The sequence below is a fragment of the Bombus bifarius genome, unplaced genomic scaffold (assembly GCF_011952205.1).
Source record: "Bombus bifarius isolate JDL3187 unplaced genomic scaffold, Bbif_JDL3187 scf7180000007980, whole genome shotgun sequence".
Classification (NCBI taxonomy): Eukaryota; Metazoa; Arthropoda; class Insecta; order Hymenoptera; family Apidae; genus Bombus; species Bombus bifarius.
Genome location: NW_022884365.1, coordinates 504,565 through 524,964, shown reverse-complemented (window position 1 = coordinate 524,964; position 20,400 = coordinate 504,565). Strand labels below are relative to the sequence as shown.

Genomic DNA, 20,400 nt, shown 5'->3' with positions numbered 1-20,400 from the left:
ATGTACATAGGTAGGAGTAACAAAGTTACTTAACGTTAGTCCGATTGGATCTAAATTTGTTTTTTAATCTCTTCACTTATAAATTAAAATAAGATATTTGCTCGTCTAAAATTTTTAGAAGCGCCGAGTCAATTCACATTGCACGAAACACCCTCAAACTAAATGTGGATACTAGACATGTACTATAAGAGGAGAGAAACGTATAACGCGTTAAAAATTCAACGACAAACTGAATGGACGAGAGAGTCGTGTATCTGGAGTAGAACAAGTTACGAGTTTCAGTTGCCCAAGGTCGCTATCCCCACCACAACTTAACCATAAATGGTCCAGAGTTTGTTTGGTCTGGCACGTAACTGGATTTCCTTAAGATTTGCGGTCACAGAAGCGAATTTGGAGTATGCACGTGAAATGTAAGGAATGGAGGAAGAAAGAGCACGTGACGTGGATTTATGTAGAAAATCGTAAATGTTGATACGCCACGATTAAAGAGGGAGTTATCCGGTTGTAGAGAGTTAGAGAGTTTCTTGATTGTAGTCAGTTAGTAAACTCTGAAATGGGCACATCGATGAATAATGCTTTGGAAAATAACTGCCGGAGAGAAGTTATCGGTCGACCACTTTGGTGACTCATGGTTAAATGGCAGAAGCGCAGCTATTCAACGACCAAATTAACATCCGTGGCCTCCATTTTTTTTCCAGTAATGCGTTCCATTATCAAGACCTTCAAGAAATTGTCTCTTTTTTATCTGTATAATGCGCTGTTTAAACGTACAATCCTTAAAACAGTGAATTCGCTAAAAGGAAGTAGATACTATGTTTAATTACTGTTAATAATGGCAATAATGTCCTTAGCATTTAAATGTGAAGGTTTCTTCAGTTATTTCTCGTGTTTCTCTATACGTGTACATGTCGTACTACTTTTTGCATTTCTATTGTAACACTTATGATTGCGTGGAATATCCTGTACGCTCCTCGAATTTCACGAGAATAGAGCCGCTTAACTAATAGAAGCTTCTAACCGATTTGCGAATGGAAAAGCACGTCCCAACATCCGCACGCGCGTCTACGATTGCGACTTCGGAGCATTGATATTCATTTTCCACGCTTAATCGAGGACACGTGACGATTAACTAATGAGCCATTGACGGCGACAGTGATGTAAGTCAGTTTCGGTCAGACTCACGTCGCTCGCACGCGAACCATAAAAACAGACTGAATTAGACTGTCATGTCGAGTGCTATTCTGATCACATTAAAAGATAATCACAATATTATGTGAAATGTTAGCAAAAGATTGATACACGAATATTTAATAGTACAGTCATTAGTATTAAAATGACTTAAAGATACAACAAGATGAAATACAAATTTCTTATTCAGATGTGTCGAATTAAAACGTTTAAATCACAGAGCTGATTACCTATACAAATTTCTCTCGCTGGGTAGGCATTGTCCCTATTTCGATCAATCTTCTTCAATGGGTTTTGGAGATACAGTTTCGACGACATTTCGATGAATTATCGTTCTGCCCTCGAACGTTTCATTTTTCGCTGGTCACGGCCTCGAGAATCGTCTCGATCGGTCGAGCAGAAAGAAATTTCTACTTATTCGCGTGACAATGTCGCTTGACTGTGATCCTTCGATGAAGAAATATTTAAAAAGAGAGAGAAAACAGGAGGTAAATATGAGGAAAAATTGAACATTTTTGAAATATTCTAGCAAAATATTTAATCCTCGACAGAATCAAAATGCAAAAGCTTAAGAATGTCAAAGAAAATTATTAGGGAACCCATAGCGGATATCTCAACCTATTTTTCTCGTAATTTAGGATAAGTTACACATATATATACAGCAAAATTTCAATTTCACAGAGATCTAATTAAAATTTGAATCCCCTCTATTCATAAATAACTATGTTACGACGGAGGATCCGAGAGAACGTAAAAATCCTAAATTTAAAATATAACGAAGTCACGTTCTTATTACGAAACCAATCCACGTCACGAGCCATAGTAGAATTCATTCGAATTATTGTTGTACTGTCCATTTGAAACACTCTGCATATTTACTTTAATTTCTATCTATTCATTGGTTTTCTAGTGAGATTATATTTGAACTTCCTGTTCAGAATTTTTCTAGTCAAATTTCAATCAATTTATCAATCATCGTTCGATTGGTAGGAAACAAAGGATTCGCATAAATCATATACTTTAACCATTCCTCTATCAGAGTTAGACCGACGTTCCCTGCGCTCTAAACTTTAGTTACGTAACATCCCCGAGACTTTCGTTCTAGCGACATCGAAAGAACCGCAATAATACACGCTTTCAAATGTGCGAACATTAAAAGCGTTATCAGAAACCGCACACATCACACGTTACAATCCAATAAGCTTCGATAAATCATCACCGTCATCACGTACTGCACCCTTAACGATCTCTCGTACTGGTCACAGAGAGGAAAAAGAAATCGATATTTATACAGGATTATTTATAACAGTGCTAATTTTAAAAGCGTGATTCAAGTTTCGAGTAAAAACGACAGCTATCTCAGCAACGTTCGTCGTCTTCCTAGGCGTGGAAAGACACTGAAACTTTCTCTGGATTATATGCGACCGGTGTCAGCCACGAGTCTGAGTAGAGAAATTGAAGAAGAGCACGACTCGAGAACGCTGCGTTTTCTAGGGGTTTTTTCACGGCTCCAGACTCGCCTTGATTTAGATTATGAAACCAACAGAAGGTGTTGAAGCGTTTCACGTTAAGCTCGTTGCTGTGATGTTAGCATTTTCTTCTGTTAGTCACATATCTGGAAATATTTAATCATCACCTCGTTTCTCCTGTATATTACATCGTATAAGTATACAATTTCGAATTATACATCTGACATTTCGGATTTCGCATTTAAAATACCTTTCGAACGTCAATCTTAAACTTTTAATTGCAGGTATCGAACAAGAGGAGCCCGCTTTCAACTTTCATTTTATTTATGCCAATAAATCTCTAAGTGTCCTTTTTGGTTTTGCAATCCGCAAGCGTTTCCCACTTATTTCCGTGGTATTTTAAAGTAAATTCAAAAATATTCTACAGACACAATTTCTTTCTGCTACAATTTCGTTTTATATCCTTTGTAAATAGTCTCGCATAATCCATGCATAACCCACGGGGGTTGTACAACGTAGATTCACATAACGTTGCAACGTAACGCGTGCGTGCTATATTCCAATCGAAGAAACAAAGATTTCAACGTGGAATTTTACTTTTTACGAAGATCACCGACTAAAAATCCGTATTATCTTGGATCGTGTTTATACTTTTGTCGGCCACTCCAATTTCAGTGTAAAAGAACCATTTTCTCCGAGCATGATCCGTTCCTCTAACAGAAGATCGAGACGATAGTTCGTCTTAAACCGTTAGACTATCTTCAACTTTGGTCTGTCGTAAACGTTCTTTGTCTAAAATAAATCGTCGAGTCTTCTTTGTTTGAAATAAGTCCGCGGTCTTTAACGACATTGGTGCCACTTAGAACATTTCTTGCGATGGAGAAGCTTCGAGGAATGCGAACAATTCTAAAACTTTCCAAACAAACGCATAGATGATGTCTAATGCACAAGCAGATCGATAATTCCAAAAATAAAAAGGCAGTTTTCGTTTTGTTTCAAATCCTTTATATCCTTGCAAAAAAAAGAAAAAAAAACAGAAAATGTAACTTTCATTGTGATTAGATTTTAATTATCTTCGACTTTGATTATATTCTTCTCTTGTGATCTTCAGTTGTATTTGATGGGGAAAGAAAAATTGAAGATAGTCGGCGGCATTTTCAATTGAAATAGGATGAAACGGAATAAGTTTGAAGCAACGCAAACGAGAAAGTAACTCGTAGCCTTCAAAAATGATTTAATTCACGGCGATATTCTCGTCTGCTGAAACAGCGGCGAAAGAGAAATCGAGTCCCGTAGAAATTCGATTCTAAGTTAAGAATACGGTGGCATAGAAGTTCGCTTGCATCCCTTTACCATGAAATTACCGGGAAATTGCTTCGGCGCGCTCGACTCGATGACTGCTCAAACAACGTTTCGTGTCCCATCTTTTTCTCCTAGTTTTGCACTTTAACCAACGCGCCATTATGAGAATTAAAAAGAATGAAATCTTCATTACAGAGGATTTTGTCGCAAAAAATAAAAGATATATTCCAAGTGACGAAATCGAGTGTACCGGTAAACAGGTAGAACGTGCGAAGAGAAAGAAAAACATTATCAGCGTAACTTGGACCGCAAGCGATATATTTTCGGCAGAGGCGGCCATAGCGAAAAGGTTAATTATGTTACTCGGTAAAATGACGTTAGGAAGGTAAAGTAAACCTTTTAGTTAACAGGAAATATTAAAATTGGATTTGACTAACAAGCTTTAGACTCACTGAATGCACTTTGCTCGGCACGCTGTTTGGAAATTACGCGTTACGCCAACTTGTATATTCGATTCTACATACTCGATTCGGTATGAACGTAATATGAACAAAAAACATACAGAAACATGTAGAAAGCAACGATGATAAGCGATATTTTAAACGTAGAATAGAATTGTTCCACTCGGGATTTGGAGAAAATTTTGAAAATTCGAATTTCGTTCAAAAGAGAAGAGCGTTGTCCTTCGTCTTTCGCTATGGAAAGTATCGCTAGGAATACGCTCATTACACGAGATGGTAAATCTGTCTTAACCACTACGGCTACGTCAACGCGAAACAATGCAACGTCTTTACCGAGGACGATGACAAACTGAAACGCTCATCGTTGCGTTTCTTAAGAACTTCTGAAAGACAAACGCGCGATCTAGTTTGCGAAACGGGTTATAGCGCGACAAACAACGGAAGGTATACCTACTACTTCACGTCGACACTGAAGAGCACGTCAGACCTCTGATAAAAACTTGAATTCCCTTTTACAAATATTTGCCTTCTCGCGAAACGCGGATCTCTCGCGAGAAGTTTCAACTTTGCTTTAACACGTTCTCTGCTGCGTGGGTTGTCTACGCCCCATATCGAACTTCTCATTCAGGACGATATTTCCAACTTCCTTGCTAAATCTGACCCAGAATATTTCTTTTAATCGTGCGCTGATTGCTTAAATATTGATAATTATTCGTTCCCTGCAAAGTTACGATACTTTCTTTTTTTTGCGTAAGATTTTTATAATTTTACAAATACGAAACATATGTTATAGGAAAAATTAGTAGTTTGAAGAACGTGATAATAATTGTCGTGATCTATGTGGCGCGAACGAAAAATGATCAAAAATCGGCACAGCGGACGATGTATTAGCTTCGCTGTCACGCTCAATGGTGTCAGTAGACTTGTCACATTTGCCGAATCTTCAGATGGACCGAGACTGGAACGTGTTTATTGGATGGTCGCATTTCGATATGAGAAAGAAGAAATCCTGATATTTACGACATCGATATTGTCGATATCGAGGCATACCAAACAGAAAGATATACGTATTCGATTTCGAAAAGAAAATTGCATGGGAGATAATGAAACTGTGAAATATTCTAAAGAAATCGCGTTTTTCTAATTAATTTATCGATTAAGAATGAATAATTTTTGACATGAAGTAGCGGTTTAAAGAATTTTGCTTAACTTTAACAAGATTCACCACTTTAAGTAAATATGATAAAGCTTGAAAGAAATTTCATTATATTCTTCGTGAATATTTACTGGCTTCAATTTTAAAGTCAAACTTCCGTAAAAAATTCCTATCGTTCTCAATGAGTTACCGGACAAGATGCTCTTGAAAAAGAACCTACCTAATCTTCCAGCGTCACCATTCTCTAAACTTTTCCATCCTTGGCATCGCGTCGCTTCAACTTCAACTCGGAAACTAAATTCGTAATTATTATCAGGTATATTAATCAGGAACTTGACCAACAGTTGCCTGTAAGAACCATTTAAAACGGCCAAACTGGGTGATTTTTAATCTTTCGGATAACCATCGCCATTTTCGAACCTATTCTATTCCCAAAATCAATCTCAGTCGGAGACTGAATCGTCGATTAACCGTAAACAATATACAGCTCGTCAATCTCGTTGAGCCTTAAATTTCTAAATAGATACCATCGAAATTATCGATATTAGATACAAAGTAATTGCCATATTTTTCAGTATATAAGTGTCTCGCGCAACTGGGACAATGACTGGGACATTCTCGTGCCGGTTAAATATGGAGAAACATTCTGTGAGATAGAGTTAAGTGCTTTACGATTCTACATATGTTAACACGAATCTTATCAGGTCTGATCAAATGACCGGTTTCAAAATTTAATAACTTAAAAATTCTACGCTTAATGTTATTTTTCTTTTGTTCGCCTAACTTTATGTAAATTCTTATATTAAGAATAATTGAGAAATTGATTAATCAGATAATTCTTATATTATAATTCTTATATTAATTCTTATATTAAAAATAGTTGAGAAATTGATTAATCAGATAATATAAGAATTTACATAAAGTTAGACGAACGAAAGAAGTAACAATGAATGTACAATTTTAAATTAAACTTTGAAACTGGCTATTTGACGGAGCCTGGTAAGTTTACTGATAATTCCGTGTACTTGTATGCATCGGTGCATATGAAAAGTATATTCGTAATTTTATTCTTTTATTCAAAAGACGAGATCTATGTTGATTAGATACGCGAAGAATAGTTAATCAACAGAAATTAAATGACACCGAAGTCGTAGAGCTTTTTTTACATTGCATAGACATATAACGTCAATCTTATTTAAATGAAAAGCATTTTCCATTCATTCTATCGCTTGGAGCATTCGTGACAACGAGAAACGTCTCCCAAGTAGCCGAATGGATCCAGTCCATTTGGACTGGGTTCAAGGGAAAAACGCGGCGAACCGATTGAATGAACATCCAGTGATTGACCGAACGAGTAGAGAGGGTTGGAAAGTGGGAGACTGGGCTCATGTTTGAAAAACAAGTCGACGATAAGTTTGCGTAATTGAATTTTCACAACTGATCTTCCGAATTTTTCGAAGGCAAAACCGCGATATACGTACTTGTATCTTCTGTTATCTTAATGGCTGGGCAAACGTAAATATATGCTTCTTTTAACATGGGACATTTTTTTTACTGCTATGCGCTTGTTTCGACTTAAAATAAAATAAATAAAAAATTGGAAATGAAGTTTGAAAAAAGAAGAAAATTTAAAATAAGAGTGAAATATAAAAAATCTATCGTACAATCGTATTTGTTTTTTCGAATTACAAGTCTAACCAAATGCAATAAAAAAAAGGACGTTAAATCATTTCATTTTTGAGAAGTTCAGCGCAAAGAGGTTCGACAAGACTATCTTGCGACATTCTGGCAGAAAAAACTTTACAGGAAAATATTGTCGTTCCAAAGACACGGAATCTCCAATCTTTAAACCGACTTTTCTTTACAGAAATCGATCACCATATATATATTTAACCCAATTCCATTCGCAAGATGTTTCCCTACCGTAATCATACTTCTTTAACTAGATACATGCTACCTACGTATCTAGTTAAAATCTAGTACATGTACTCTTCACCGAACACAGAAAAATTTCTATCACTCGATTATTAAACTTACATAAACAGTCCTAAATACTACGAATGCGAAAAATTAATCAATTACGACTTGAGACACAAAAAAGAAATATCTCGTACCGTGTTCACTGAGATTTCATTTTAGAACCGAATAGAATTCAACTCGAACTCGACCCAACACAGCCGAGAGCTCGAACGCAACTGAAACGCTCGAAGTTCCAAGTCCTTGCATTTCCCGATCCCTTCCACTGCCTGGTGCGACGCTAGGCGCCGGGATGAGAGGTGGGGGTAGCCGGAGAAGCGAGGAGCGTCCAGCCGTGCAAGCCCCGTCGCGTCCCCCGGAAATCGCGGACAAAGAAGAAGCGAGGAAAAAGCCAAGGGAATGCTCTCCCTTCTGTGTCGTTGTTTAAACAATCATCAATGGCGTTCGATTACGGATAACGCGATTAAATTTCGTATAGGAACCTTCCATTTCTTTCACATTTCGGACGACTTTTCTCGTATACTTATTTGGCGCGAAATTAGATCACCTTTGAAATAATCGTTCGGTTCACCCTCGAATTAAAAGAAGCTTATGAACGACGCGTCATATTTTTCATCTTTTCTTACTATTATCTTTAGCAGTTATAATTAGAACGATGTTGAAAATTTAAAAGAAGAGAAGGAAGATTTCGATTTGAAGGAAAAACATAAACTTGGGCTGTGATTAACGGAATATTTGTCCCAAGGTTACATTCCTCAGGTTTCAAAGTTGCTTTTTAAACAGAAGCTATTTATTTTTAGAAATGTGACGACAAGACATCAATCGTTTACAACGACCAGACTTTCTTACGGCCGCTGTTATAAACATTTATTTTAAATCAACTTTAACATCCTTCATAAGCGATTAATCTATTTTCAACGTCTATAAACCTGTCAATATATCTCTTTTATAGATTTTTACAGCTAGATAGTCCGGTTTATAAACATCGATCAACAAATAAAAATCACCATGATGATGATCGGAAGTGATATATTGTACAAATTCGATGTAGAATTTTCACGCATTCGTTACATACGAGCAATGCGTTTCGAGTTACTAAGTATTTGGGTTAAATCAAAGTTGACTTTGAACTACTCCGATAGATCGGATTTTGTGCTGACTCTGAAACACGAAATAGGTCACGGTCCGGTTCGGAAAATACTTAGACAGGATTAAATGTGATTCGCGTTAAGTTTCGTTCATTCAACGAGGCAGGAGAATGAAATTGCGTAAGCATGATAATTACCTGCTCCAGAAAACTGGTTTCTCGTTGTTCATTCTTCCTACATGAACGTTAGCATATATTTTATTTAATATTATATAATAGTATTTATTGAATACTATATGTAATATTAAAAATAAAATTCAATTTCTATCAAAATTTTCTCCTTTCGCAAAAATCTAAATTGAGCCTTAGAAATGAAACTTTGTCCACAGCCTAAGAGAAATTCAGTCTCAAAATAATCAACGTGCCAATTATTCTTCTTCGTCTCTCTTCCTCCTCCAATCAAAATCTGTCTACATTCATCCCATTGATCCAACACCTGATTCACCCTTCAGCACCTATACTACCGTTTCGTATCTTCCGCGTTACAGAAAATATTCACGAAAGGCAACTGATCGAGAAGCTCCGTAAGCAAGAAAAACGACTGTCGAGGTTGGGCGTGGTGCTTAGCTTGTTGGCTTTCGTATAGAGCCAACAAGCTCTATGCTCTGTATGTAGACACGACGCACCGGTGGGCGTGAACTTGACAATAAGATAAAACTGATGGATTAGGTCAGGATTGAATCTAAACAAAATCTGGGTCACGCTTGGATCAACTTATAAAACGGGGTCTGGGTTAGATCTAGGTTAACATGGACGGGACTACTTACTAGCTGTCGTGGTGAATAGATAAGGGTGCAACGACGGTGTCGCTTATATAAGTGTTAGTTTCGATTAGGCGGAAGTAAAGGGCGCGAAAACGGGCGGAGGATATTGCGATTCGAGATGAAAGAAACCAGGCAACGGTGATGAGAAACTTGCCGATACGATGACGGTGCAACGACGATGCAACAACGATGCACGCCCCTTTTATTCGACGTCTTTTCGAATCGCTTCCGAGGATTTCTTTGGGGAGGAAATTTTCCTTGAGCGATGCAATCGAGACTGTGATAGCTACGACAAATTTATGGAAGGTGGTATTGAATTTGCAACCTTTTATAATACAATCGATATCGATTGTGTTGGTACTCCCGTCTGGAAGGTACACAATAAAATGTACTGGTTTCCTAACTTCGTATGATTCTGGTCAGTTAACATTTCGAGCGTTTACACTGAATATTATCCGGAGATAGGCCGTGCTGTTTAAGGCGAACAGTTTAGTTTAGAAAAGTTGAAATAAAATCGTGCTACTGATTAGTCAAGGGAAAAATATAAAAACGTAGTGGATCTGTTACACGCCATAGATTTTTTACGAATATTTTTAAGCACTGAAATTACCAGAAGTTTACGGCTATCTTATAAATATTCTAGAGAAATGTCCAATCATATTAGAAGAAAAAGGAATGGATTAGCAAGAAAAAGAAGGAGGAGGACAGCAAGGAAGGAAAGAAGAGGAGAAGGAATAAAGGAAAATGATAATCTTGTAGAACCGCTTTTATTAAACACTTCCGTGATCAACTAACAAAATTCCTGCCAAATAACAGACATCCGCAACACGAGTTTAACTTCGAGACAGCTTCAGAGGCGCTTCGATCCGCTTCAATCCAGCGTGATTATATCGAAGCAACGATCACGTTCGAGTGGAATTACGACACGGACTATTATCGTTGCTCTGGTCTACGGAATTACTGCTCACCCTGTATGCTATGCATACATACATATATCGTTACCCTTTGCAGGATGGCAGCGGTAGCAGACGAGACCCGAATTGAGGAAGGAAGACGAGCGCCAAAGCGTTCAGGCGTACTAGGAATGGTGAACAAATATCTACAACACACGACAAAGCTACGTAGAATGCGTTATAGCAGTAACGAACGGGACAGTAAGTGACAACGAGAGGCAGCCGAAACAACGAAGCACGATGGGTAAATATGAAGATAGAGAACATGCTGGGAGAACGCGAGTACAAAAGATCTCTAAAGCATCGACGCGGCAACTGAAACAGATTGAGACTTCTATGACGATGTGTTGTCTTGTGATTCTAGTCTGCTTTAATTATTTCTTTTCTCCGTGACTTTTAGCATTTGACTGGTTTCTGGCAACTATTTGGTGGATTCGTTAGTCCAGGTTCAATTTGTAAAGGACGTTGATAACTTGCAATTGATTGAAATTCTTTCGACTACGCATCGCTTCGTGGCTATCGTCTCTTTCGATCATTCCTCTTCTTCTGTTGACATTTAACTGGTTTTTGGTATACAATTTGGTGACTTTATCGAATCAGGACGAATTTTCGATAATTCGATTGAAACTCCTCGATGTTGTCGTCTCGTGGTCTAATTTTCACTCACTGATTTAAAGCACAAGGCACATCGGATGTAATATTAAATTCGAAGTACTTAGATACCACTTGTACAATTTTCTGCAGACCTCTAGGGAAATCGCAAATTCCCTCTTGGACTACTTTCACTCGAGAAGGAGAATAATTCCACGAGTCAGATCAGCCACCAGGAACAACATTTGGATCTATTTGCATTTGTCGCGGCGAAACTGGTAGGAATAAATGTCGTTGCGACGACGAACGACACAGAAAAGGCAAAATAATGGTGGCCCTTCGATGTCGGGCATAATAATCAGTACGGTCGAGCGAATCCTCCGCCAACAATTTGCATGTATTCTCCGGTCTGACATCCTTGCTATTCTATGCAATTTGCACGAAGAAAGCAAAGCATTTTATCGACAATTATACCCAAGTGAACTTACGAATAATTTTTTTCTTCTAACAATGGAGCGATGTAATGTACGTAGAGACAACTTCCCGACGTAAGATAAAGAACTTATCGAATTTGATGAACGAGATCCTGCACGGAGGAAACCGAGAAAGGAAAGGGCAACGTACGCGGTAGTCGACTAGCGGATTAAATCACGTCACCTCCCTAAGTACCTCTTCATAATTAGTTTCATAGAGATCTGTAGAGTAACTTTAAACTCGACCGGCTCGTAAGCTGCAGATTACTAATTATGGCTTTCAATTAATCACGTAATAGATACCAAGAGTATTGCGTCAGGAATCAGTTATCAAACTTATTGAAAACTTCGTATCGATGCTTTTATACGTCCGATCAAGATTATGTCATTGCATGGAATTTATTACTTGCAAGTATATTTTTCACTGATATAATAAGATCCCTTGTAGCTATATATTACGAGTTTAGAAAAATTATAATGATATAGGATTTCTTATGAACGACAGATGTTATATCTACTGACGTGTCCATGTTGAGTGCTATCGTTCGCGAATTATGATTAATATTGTTAATAATACACATTATGATATACATATATGCGTTTGACGACCGATTAGTAGATTAGCAATTCAGTCGCGAGCGCACTGCGATCGATTTATCAAATGTATAGATAAACGCATGCTGAATGCCTGGATACACTCGTTTGACGCTTGTAAGAAATTTTAACGGTACTTGGATCATCGATGATTACTTATCGTATATCAGGTGTCCATGTCTTTGACAACTGTTCCTTTCTGCGAAGAAATTAAAAATAAAACAATTCTTAAATTCTTTAACCCTACCAATAAGTCGAAGACGTGACACGACAATTAATAGAGACAATTAATACAGAAAAACAAGTGGCTCCGCATAATTCGTGCGGTTGCAGCGCTTAGCGGGATCCGCAGAGTGCGAAGAAAATTGAGAAACGCGGGTATATAGGTACGTATAGGGAATTGCGGGTGGTTGAGACGATTGCGGGATGGGTGGAAGGGCGCGGTGTGGAGTTGTGGAGCAGCGGAGTGGGAGCGGCGAGAAGTGGGGAGGGCGGCAATGCGGCGGTAGTTGCGCCGCGGACCATCGCGTGTCGGATCAGCTGTGAACTGGCAACCCGAGTCAGCTGACTGGCCGCGGCCCCTCCGCTGCGACAATCGATATCCCGCTCTGCCCTCGTGTTCAGTCCTACCCGTGGCTGCGTTTTCCCCTTTCGAGATACACATCGTCCACCCCCTCGGTGCTAGTGAATCTTCCTTTTGCGAATCGACTTATCACCACCCACCCGTTCGAAGGTAACAAGAAGCATCACGCGTGTGAATTCCTTAACCTTTTCAAGGAAAGTGTGCCAAGGAATTCCGATCATGGATGAGTGAATGCTTTATGAGGATATTCGTTGTTGTTTGGGGGTGATGTTTGTCGATTATGGCTGGTACGTAGTTTATACAATCTTCGAAAGATTGTAAGCGAAATTACGTTATGGAGCGATGGTATGGAGAGTTTGAAGAGTGGGCGATGCAGCGATGGGAGGACGAAAAAGGGTGTGATGAAAATCTGATATTATAGAAATAATCGAATCATTTCCATTGTTGTTACACGTCTACATCGTGGTAACGAAAACCCGGGAAAGCAGCCTGTCCTAATAACATTTCGTCTGCGCTTTGATCTGCCAAACCATCACGGAAGTCTCGTTTAAAGCATAGCAGACGCGAAAACCTCGTTTCTGCTCGACCCTTGCCCTTCTGAAATTGCGAGCAAGGGCGGAAAGTAGATCGTGACCTTGACTTGCCTCATCCTTCCGGCTTATCCACTTCGGGCTACGCGGGCTTATCTCGAAGACGCGGCAACGATGCATTTTGCGGAACACGGAGCAAACTGGCGAACACGCGCCGGGAACCAACCGTCAGATAAATTTTTCCACTATAGCTCCATCGTGAACAGAACGGACCCGTTAGCAATCGACTGACGCGGAAAAATACGAGAACCTTCGATTTCCTTTTTGTTTCGAGTGATCGGAAATGGTCGACCGAGATTTCCACGCACGGATAACCGGTTCTGAGAAACGCGGGTGAATGTATAATTTCGATTGTTAGAAAGGAGAACCTGGAAAAAATGGCACAAGAATTTTCCCTTTTTTTTAACGAGATAAAGTAAAAGCGCAGCACACGAGATCTGTTCTTATTTAATGGACTTTGTTATGAATTTACATACCTTTATGATAACCTGTAAGATAATGTAGATATTTTTTATATATCCTGTAATTCGATAACTTGGATTTTGCCTTTTTTTGAAAAGAATTATGATCGATTCCTATTTGTTATTTTGACCCGTAAGCTAGAAAGCAAGAAACAATTGTTAAATATAGCTATATGGAAGCTTTCGATCATAGGAGAAAGTAGATGAGACTTTATGGTAAAACTGAGAAGAAGTTTTTTATGCAAAACCTAATTGTTAATATGGAAAACAAATTTCTATACGAGAGGCTGAACTTCTTTGAAGTAATTTATATTTACTAAGCATTGGATAAAATAAAATATATATATAACGTTTCTTTAGAAGAAGTTGCTTACATAGGAAATTGGTTTTACTATGGATCGTTAAAACTTCTCACTCTACCGGTTTTATTTCGCTTTGTAAAAGTAATTACTTAGTTAAAATATTCCATGCTTTTTCTACTTGGTGCTTTGACGTAGAAAAATGGGGTTTCTTCGAGCGAAAATATACAAAACGTACGAAAGAAAACGCTTTCAATCTTGTATATTGCTCGGTTAATTAAAAAATAAGATCTCATAGAAAATTGCGTATTTCGTATTTTCTGTGGCTTCCAAAGATATTTACAAAATATATTTACAAAAATACCGTTCAAGCGTGCGTTTCTTTCTTAAATAAATCAACGTACTTGTACATAAATCTATTTTTCGTGTACTTTAATTACTAACTTTATACAAACAACGTATACTCATCAGAAAGTCAAAGAACGAAATGAAACACGATGTCACGACAGTGCTAGTAAAGTTAAATTAAGCATTCTGGTAATCGGGACAAACTCAAACTTCGACCTTTTGAACTTTTCGTAGTTTCCTCGTAATTGTACTTTTAATTATCTATTCTATTTCAAATAAAAGAACATATTAGATCTGCACAGTGTCTTTAAACATCTTTAATTATATGCTATCATACATTTTTCTGCAGTTGTATAAAATATCATAGCTTTATAACACTAGTACCAATTACAGATTGTGATAACGATAACACGTAATTCCGAACAGTTCTGAATGCGCTAACCTAACGCAAATCTAATTCAAACTGTTGTAGTCATCTAAACGGCAATACCAACCGAGGATTAATAAAACACCATATTTCTGCGTGACATTTCATTATACCTAACTCAGGTTACAGAGTGCAGAATGTTCCTTATCGGTTAACACTTTTCAGAAAGATCAATATCGCTATCTTCCGTTTATCGTTAAATAAACGACCACCCGGGCACGAGGGACACCATATGGCTAAGCATCGTTTTCCAATTTTCAAAACTTTGCGACCTACTTCAATTACCAGAGCTAGGTGCTTCGTTTACATGTAATCGCTTGCTCGCTTACTCGAATTTAAGCAGCGAAGAAGGCGTTCGATTAACGACGTCGTGCGAGCTGAGCCGATAACAAGATTTCTGAAAACCTGTTTAGGCCATCGACGAAATTTCAGTCGTACGAGGTAGCTATATCGTGCCTTTAAATTGCCAAAGAAAAAGATAAAAAACACCTGAGTCGATTAATTTTACCTGTCGTTTATTTGTTATTTTTCAGTTGTAGTAGTTTTAAATTAATCGAAGTACTTCAAGTTTCTCGTAACGGAGTCGCAGAAAAGTAGAACAAGTTATCGGAAGGTCACCGGGGACTCTTTAATTCGAATGAACTATGACATTGGAATTGTCAAGGGAAACGAATCGTGAACCATTTAGGTGCGGTTTTAATTAATTTCAGACTCGATTGGTTAAAGGCGAGTGGCGGAAGGAGTGCCATCATTTTGGCAGTTTTATCCTATTGGGTTGGATTTTGTCAATACCACCTAATGACAAAATCCGCAATCACTTAGTTGCTAACTCAATATATTATCTGACAAACGACTTTTCGACACACCCATACACACACATACACATACACACATTTGACATAGTACACGAGTAATAGAAATTTTAATAATTCCACGATATCATAAAAAATATGCTCGTAGAATAAACGGAAGAAGAGGTAGATAGTTCTACGTAGGTAGATCCACCACGATGCGTAAATTGACCGTGATTAAAATATATTTGCACCAGGGAACAAATTATCTTTCATTTAGTACGTAATCATGGCTCCATGAACAGTTAAGAACCCCTAGCTCGAATATAAATCACCCTGACGCATAAGTAACTCTTCTCCTCCCTATAATCAGCACCACCTCCAAATAAAAAGGAACAAGTACGATGACCGTACACGGAAGTCGAAGGCGAAAACAAGCGGAGCTTTTAACTACGTAATTATCCGGACAATCGGGCGCTTCCTGGTGCGCGCGAGCGCCACGAAGACGAGGAGGAATGTCGCGCGCGGATTGGTTGCAGCAGCCTCCGGCGGCGGTGTTCGCCTCCGCTCACGCTCGACAGGATTACGCGAAGGATGCGATCGATGGACGGAAACGGCGCCCGAGAGGCGGCTGTGCACGTCGACCAGTCGCTGTTTCTCGCCATCAACTTTTCCTACGTTTGTTTACTCGCTCTTCCTTCGCTTCGTGGCCCAGCGGCCATTAACTGTCCCTACGCCATTTTCCGGTGTGAACCAGAAACTCCCCTTTTCTATGTACACTCCCGGCCATAAGTCGCTATATTATACGGTCAATTTATGTGGAAGCTATGAAACCAAGCCGATATATACCTTGCACAGGATGTTCTATATAACTGTAATCGCTTCGATAACTTTGGAAGCAGTAATTTTAGCGAAAATTGATTTAGGACGAGTAGCAAATTTGCGTTAGTATTATCTACGGCTTTGATTATACATAAAATTTCGCTTCTCTTCTCATTTACAGAATTAAGGATAGAGGATAAAATTAAAAAAAAAAAAAAAAAATGGAAACGACACGATAAAGTTAAATTCTACTCTGTACTGTAAATTCCCCTTCCGAATTGCGCCATTTTCATTCTCTTAGTGCGTGAAAAACATCTATCTTGATAAATATTTTATTCCAAATTACAGCAGACATTCGTATGATTTATAGACGTACAAATTTATTACACTGACTTATGACCGTGAGTGTTCCTATGTATGGGGCGTAGTTTCGTCCGATGACGCGGTTCCGTAAACATGGTGAGAAGTACATATATGTATACGTACAATGCGGATGGTGGTGCTGGATGAGCGGCTGGAATTCCGTAGGGTAAGTTGTTTATATGGAGCAGGGTTGCGTCGATGGGGTTGCAGAGAGAACGAACGATTGAGTTCTTGGGAAATTGCAAGGATCAAGCAGAGAATAATGAAACGTAAGAATGGAAACCGAGGAAGAGAGATGTTTGGTATGCGAATCAAGAATTAGAGCGGAAAAGTCAGAAACTGAAGTGGAAAAATAAACAATGATGGTGGAAAAGTAAGCACGCTGGTAAAATGGGTCATCTCCACGATTTCTGAGCAAGATGAAGGGTACATATGTAATGTGCTCGCTCCTTTAACCCTTTTGCCACAGCTGTCTCGTCTGAACAGCAGTTACATAATACGATTTCACGGAATATGTGTTGTAGACGGTGGTTTTTTTTTTATTTATATGCATGAAATTATTTATTTATTTATGAGGGAATAAAACAGTGACAGAATCCGTGTGAGAATGCGCGCGTGCTACAACGTAATGCATATATGTATTTGTATTTTTCCTATCCTAGACGTCCTTCAATGGGGCTGCATAATATCGCCGGTGTATTTAAATAGCGAAGCTTGACAGAGACGAGCAAACTGATGATAAACATCGATAGAGGTGTTAGCAACATTAAGGATGCACTTTCTGATGTTCAATGTTCATTTGCATACAGGGACGCGAATTCATTTTAAGCGATATGTGCAAATTTCAATGCAATATGTCAATGTCATGTACAAGCTCGTGTAAATAATTAACTAGAAATTAAATGAACTAAATACGTTCCGTCATTTATCATATAATTATCCATAACGAATAATTATCTGTCGATAATTAAGTGATCGTATATTTCATTAAATTACAGAAGTCTCCGCTTCGAAGATATCGAAAGATAGCCTTATAAAATTCTACATTTATCGTTGCTTGTGTGTGACGAGTATCAATCTAAATCGCTGTTAATCAATATACTATTCCATTCTAATTTAAATAACTTCAAGCACCATTTAAATCGATCTGTCTTTCATCACTGGATCCTTCACAACTACGGACTCGTAGAGCAACTGTCTATCGAAATAAATAATCGTCGATTTAATTCTCGTCGCCACATTCAAATGTTCGTCGATATTAAGGACCAGTAAAAATCCATCGTCAATCAGAATCAGAAACAACTGTCACGTTACATTACATTCAATCATCGTGTTCTTTAGCTTCAATCTATTATTACACGCTTTTTTCTTGAACTCGTTCGAAACTATTGTAACAATACAAGACACTTTCTTAAGGATCAGAATTCCGGAGGTATATCGACGTATTGTTAATTTTAGTAATATTCCTTCTTCACGATAAAATGTAAAGTTGATCGTAAGATGACCTAAATGGCGCTATATGTAAGTATGTACACCGTTTCGTGTCCTGGCAGCGCTCGTGAAAGGTTTCTTTTCCTCAGGAAGACCGGAAGTCCATTAATCGGCTCACGTTTCGCCATTTTTCGTCCTGAGGAACACATGTGGGACGTCTCGAAAGGATTCTCTTACGAATGTTACGTCTCTATTTGTATCAAGAGGAAGAAGCGATCGTAGAGTCCTTACTCGATAGATAAAGAGGGAAAAGAAGGATCTCTCGAACGAAAGTGGGTTTGTCTATCGTAACAGGGACGCGATTTGAACGTGTATACCGTCGAATATCGTCCTGTATCGATTCGATGGAAACATCAAAGTAACTGCTTAATGGACGGAGAATGGAAAGATCGTTCTTTGATATTCCGGGTCTGTTTCGTTTCAAGGGAAAAACGCAGAATGGCGAAGGGTTCTTTCTGGTTATAACGCAATTCAAGGATTTCCGAGATGAGAATTTAGCGGAAAATTCGTCGTGAAAGAATCATTGGCGAATGGGAACAGACGGATTTATCGTAGTGAAATATAATCTTTCATTGCTGTCTACCTATTTGGTAAGTTCGTAGTACGTAATGGAGCGGAAAAAGAAAATTCGAAGCTTTGTTCCTTTGTATTGTATTTTTTCTTGTCTCGCTATACGTATAAATTAGTACAGTATATTTTTAAACGAAATTCGACCTTTATTTGTCGTAAATAATGGATCGTCAAGAGTACCGAATTCGCATACTCTTCCTGTTATTGTCGGTCAATTGTGACGGTCACGTGTTCCGAAGTTGGAACGAAACAGAATTGGTGGAAGGACAAAAGACAAGAATGTAAACAATAAAGTCTTGGAAGACGCTTTTCAAGCGGCGTTGAGATCCCCCAAAGTGTTTCCCGGGATGGTTGTCTGGTCTGTGTGGAAAAAATGTGAGGATTCGCACGGGGGCGGACCTGGCGTTTTCAGAACCGAAGAAACCGTAAAGGTGAGTGTAAGTTACTCGCTCCTGGCTAAAATTAAATTTCCCAGATAGACAATGCACTTAATTAAGCGAAATACGCGAAGGTTTCCCGTTTCATTCGACTCTTCCGACGAAGACGAGAGGGAATATTCCAAAGATGATTATATTTTCTATTCTTCTTTCTTAAATATCAATTCTTGAAAATACGTAGTAAAAATTAACGCGGAAATAATTTCCTACTATTACGTAAAATAATAAACGTATTTGTGGAACACTCCGTTCGTTCTATCAACCTCTATCCATTTATCTATTGTCTATTGTCTTCCAACATAAAATTCAAAGCCGGAAAGTGTCTCTACAGTTCATTTCTACAAGGTCGACGCAGACACGTCTTTTCGTTCCAACGCGATCTCATATTTCTTGGTTTCGAGCGAGTAGAAGATGCGATGTCAGGGTCGATAGTCGGTCAAAGAACGAACGCGACACTGAAATTCCTCCGGGACGACTGCGTTTTAATGGCGATCGATTCGAAAGTGATCGATTTGTTGGTAATCGGGGAAATAACCCGAGAAAACGATCGTGCCCGTTAGAAACACGCGGAAGATCGGACGAAACTAGGCCACGCAAACAGCGATATATGCGACCTTTGCGTGTTAAGGACGATCAAGGTCACCGTGGGGAAACCGTGATTTCTCTATGTCGAGACACCGTCGCCCATCTAACAGATGCAATTAGTCGTATGATGCGATATGTGTGTTCACGGTTGATCAAGATATCTATAAAGCGGTGAGTCTCATCTATCTAAGCTTTAACCCTTCGAGGTTCTACGTTAAGATGGACGCGATATTCTGCCTCGTTAGACCAATCAAATAGAACCATCGAGCTTTATTAACTGAAGGGGCGCTGAAATAAGAAGGTAGCAAGAACTCCACTTTCCAGTAATGCGAGTAAACTGATAAAATCAATGAAAACCAAATCACTTTTTTAAATGTGCTATAAATTCGTAGCCAATTAATATTTGTAGTAACAAGTGTTTACATATTTTAATATGAAATCTGAACCTACCTTTCTTTCTCTTCCAGTAAATATCCGCGATTTAAATATTGGAATTATTTCTCCATTACAGTAAACCGTATAATTCGAATTATCATAATTATACAAAAAGAAATTGAC

The 20,400-nt window shown here is 38.5% G+C and overlaps 1 protein-coding gene across 7 annotated transcripts in view; it reads right to left on the bottom strand.

Moving 5' to 3' along the window:
• LOC117204793 (MOB kinase activator-like 2) overlaps positions 1–20,400 on the bottom strand; it is a 65,134-nt gene that overhangs the window by 23,063 nt on the left and 21,671 nt on the right. For 3 of the 7 annotated variants that reach the window (XM_033442530.1, XM_033442533.1, XM_033442535.1), the window contains exon 1: positions 7,691–7,791. The exons of 3 other annotated variants lie outside the window; for them this stretch is intronic. The gene's annotated coding sequence lies outside the window, so the exon portion shown is untranslated. Of the gene's footprint in view, positions 1–7,499; positions 7,519–7,690; positions 7,792–20,400 lie in introns of those variants that run through there. One more of the 7 variants, XM_033442534.1, reaches the window with a different exon arrangement.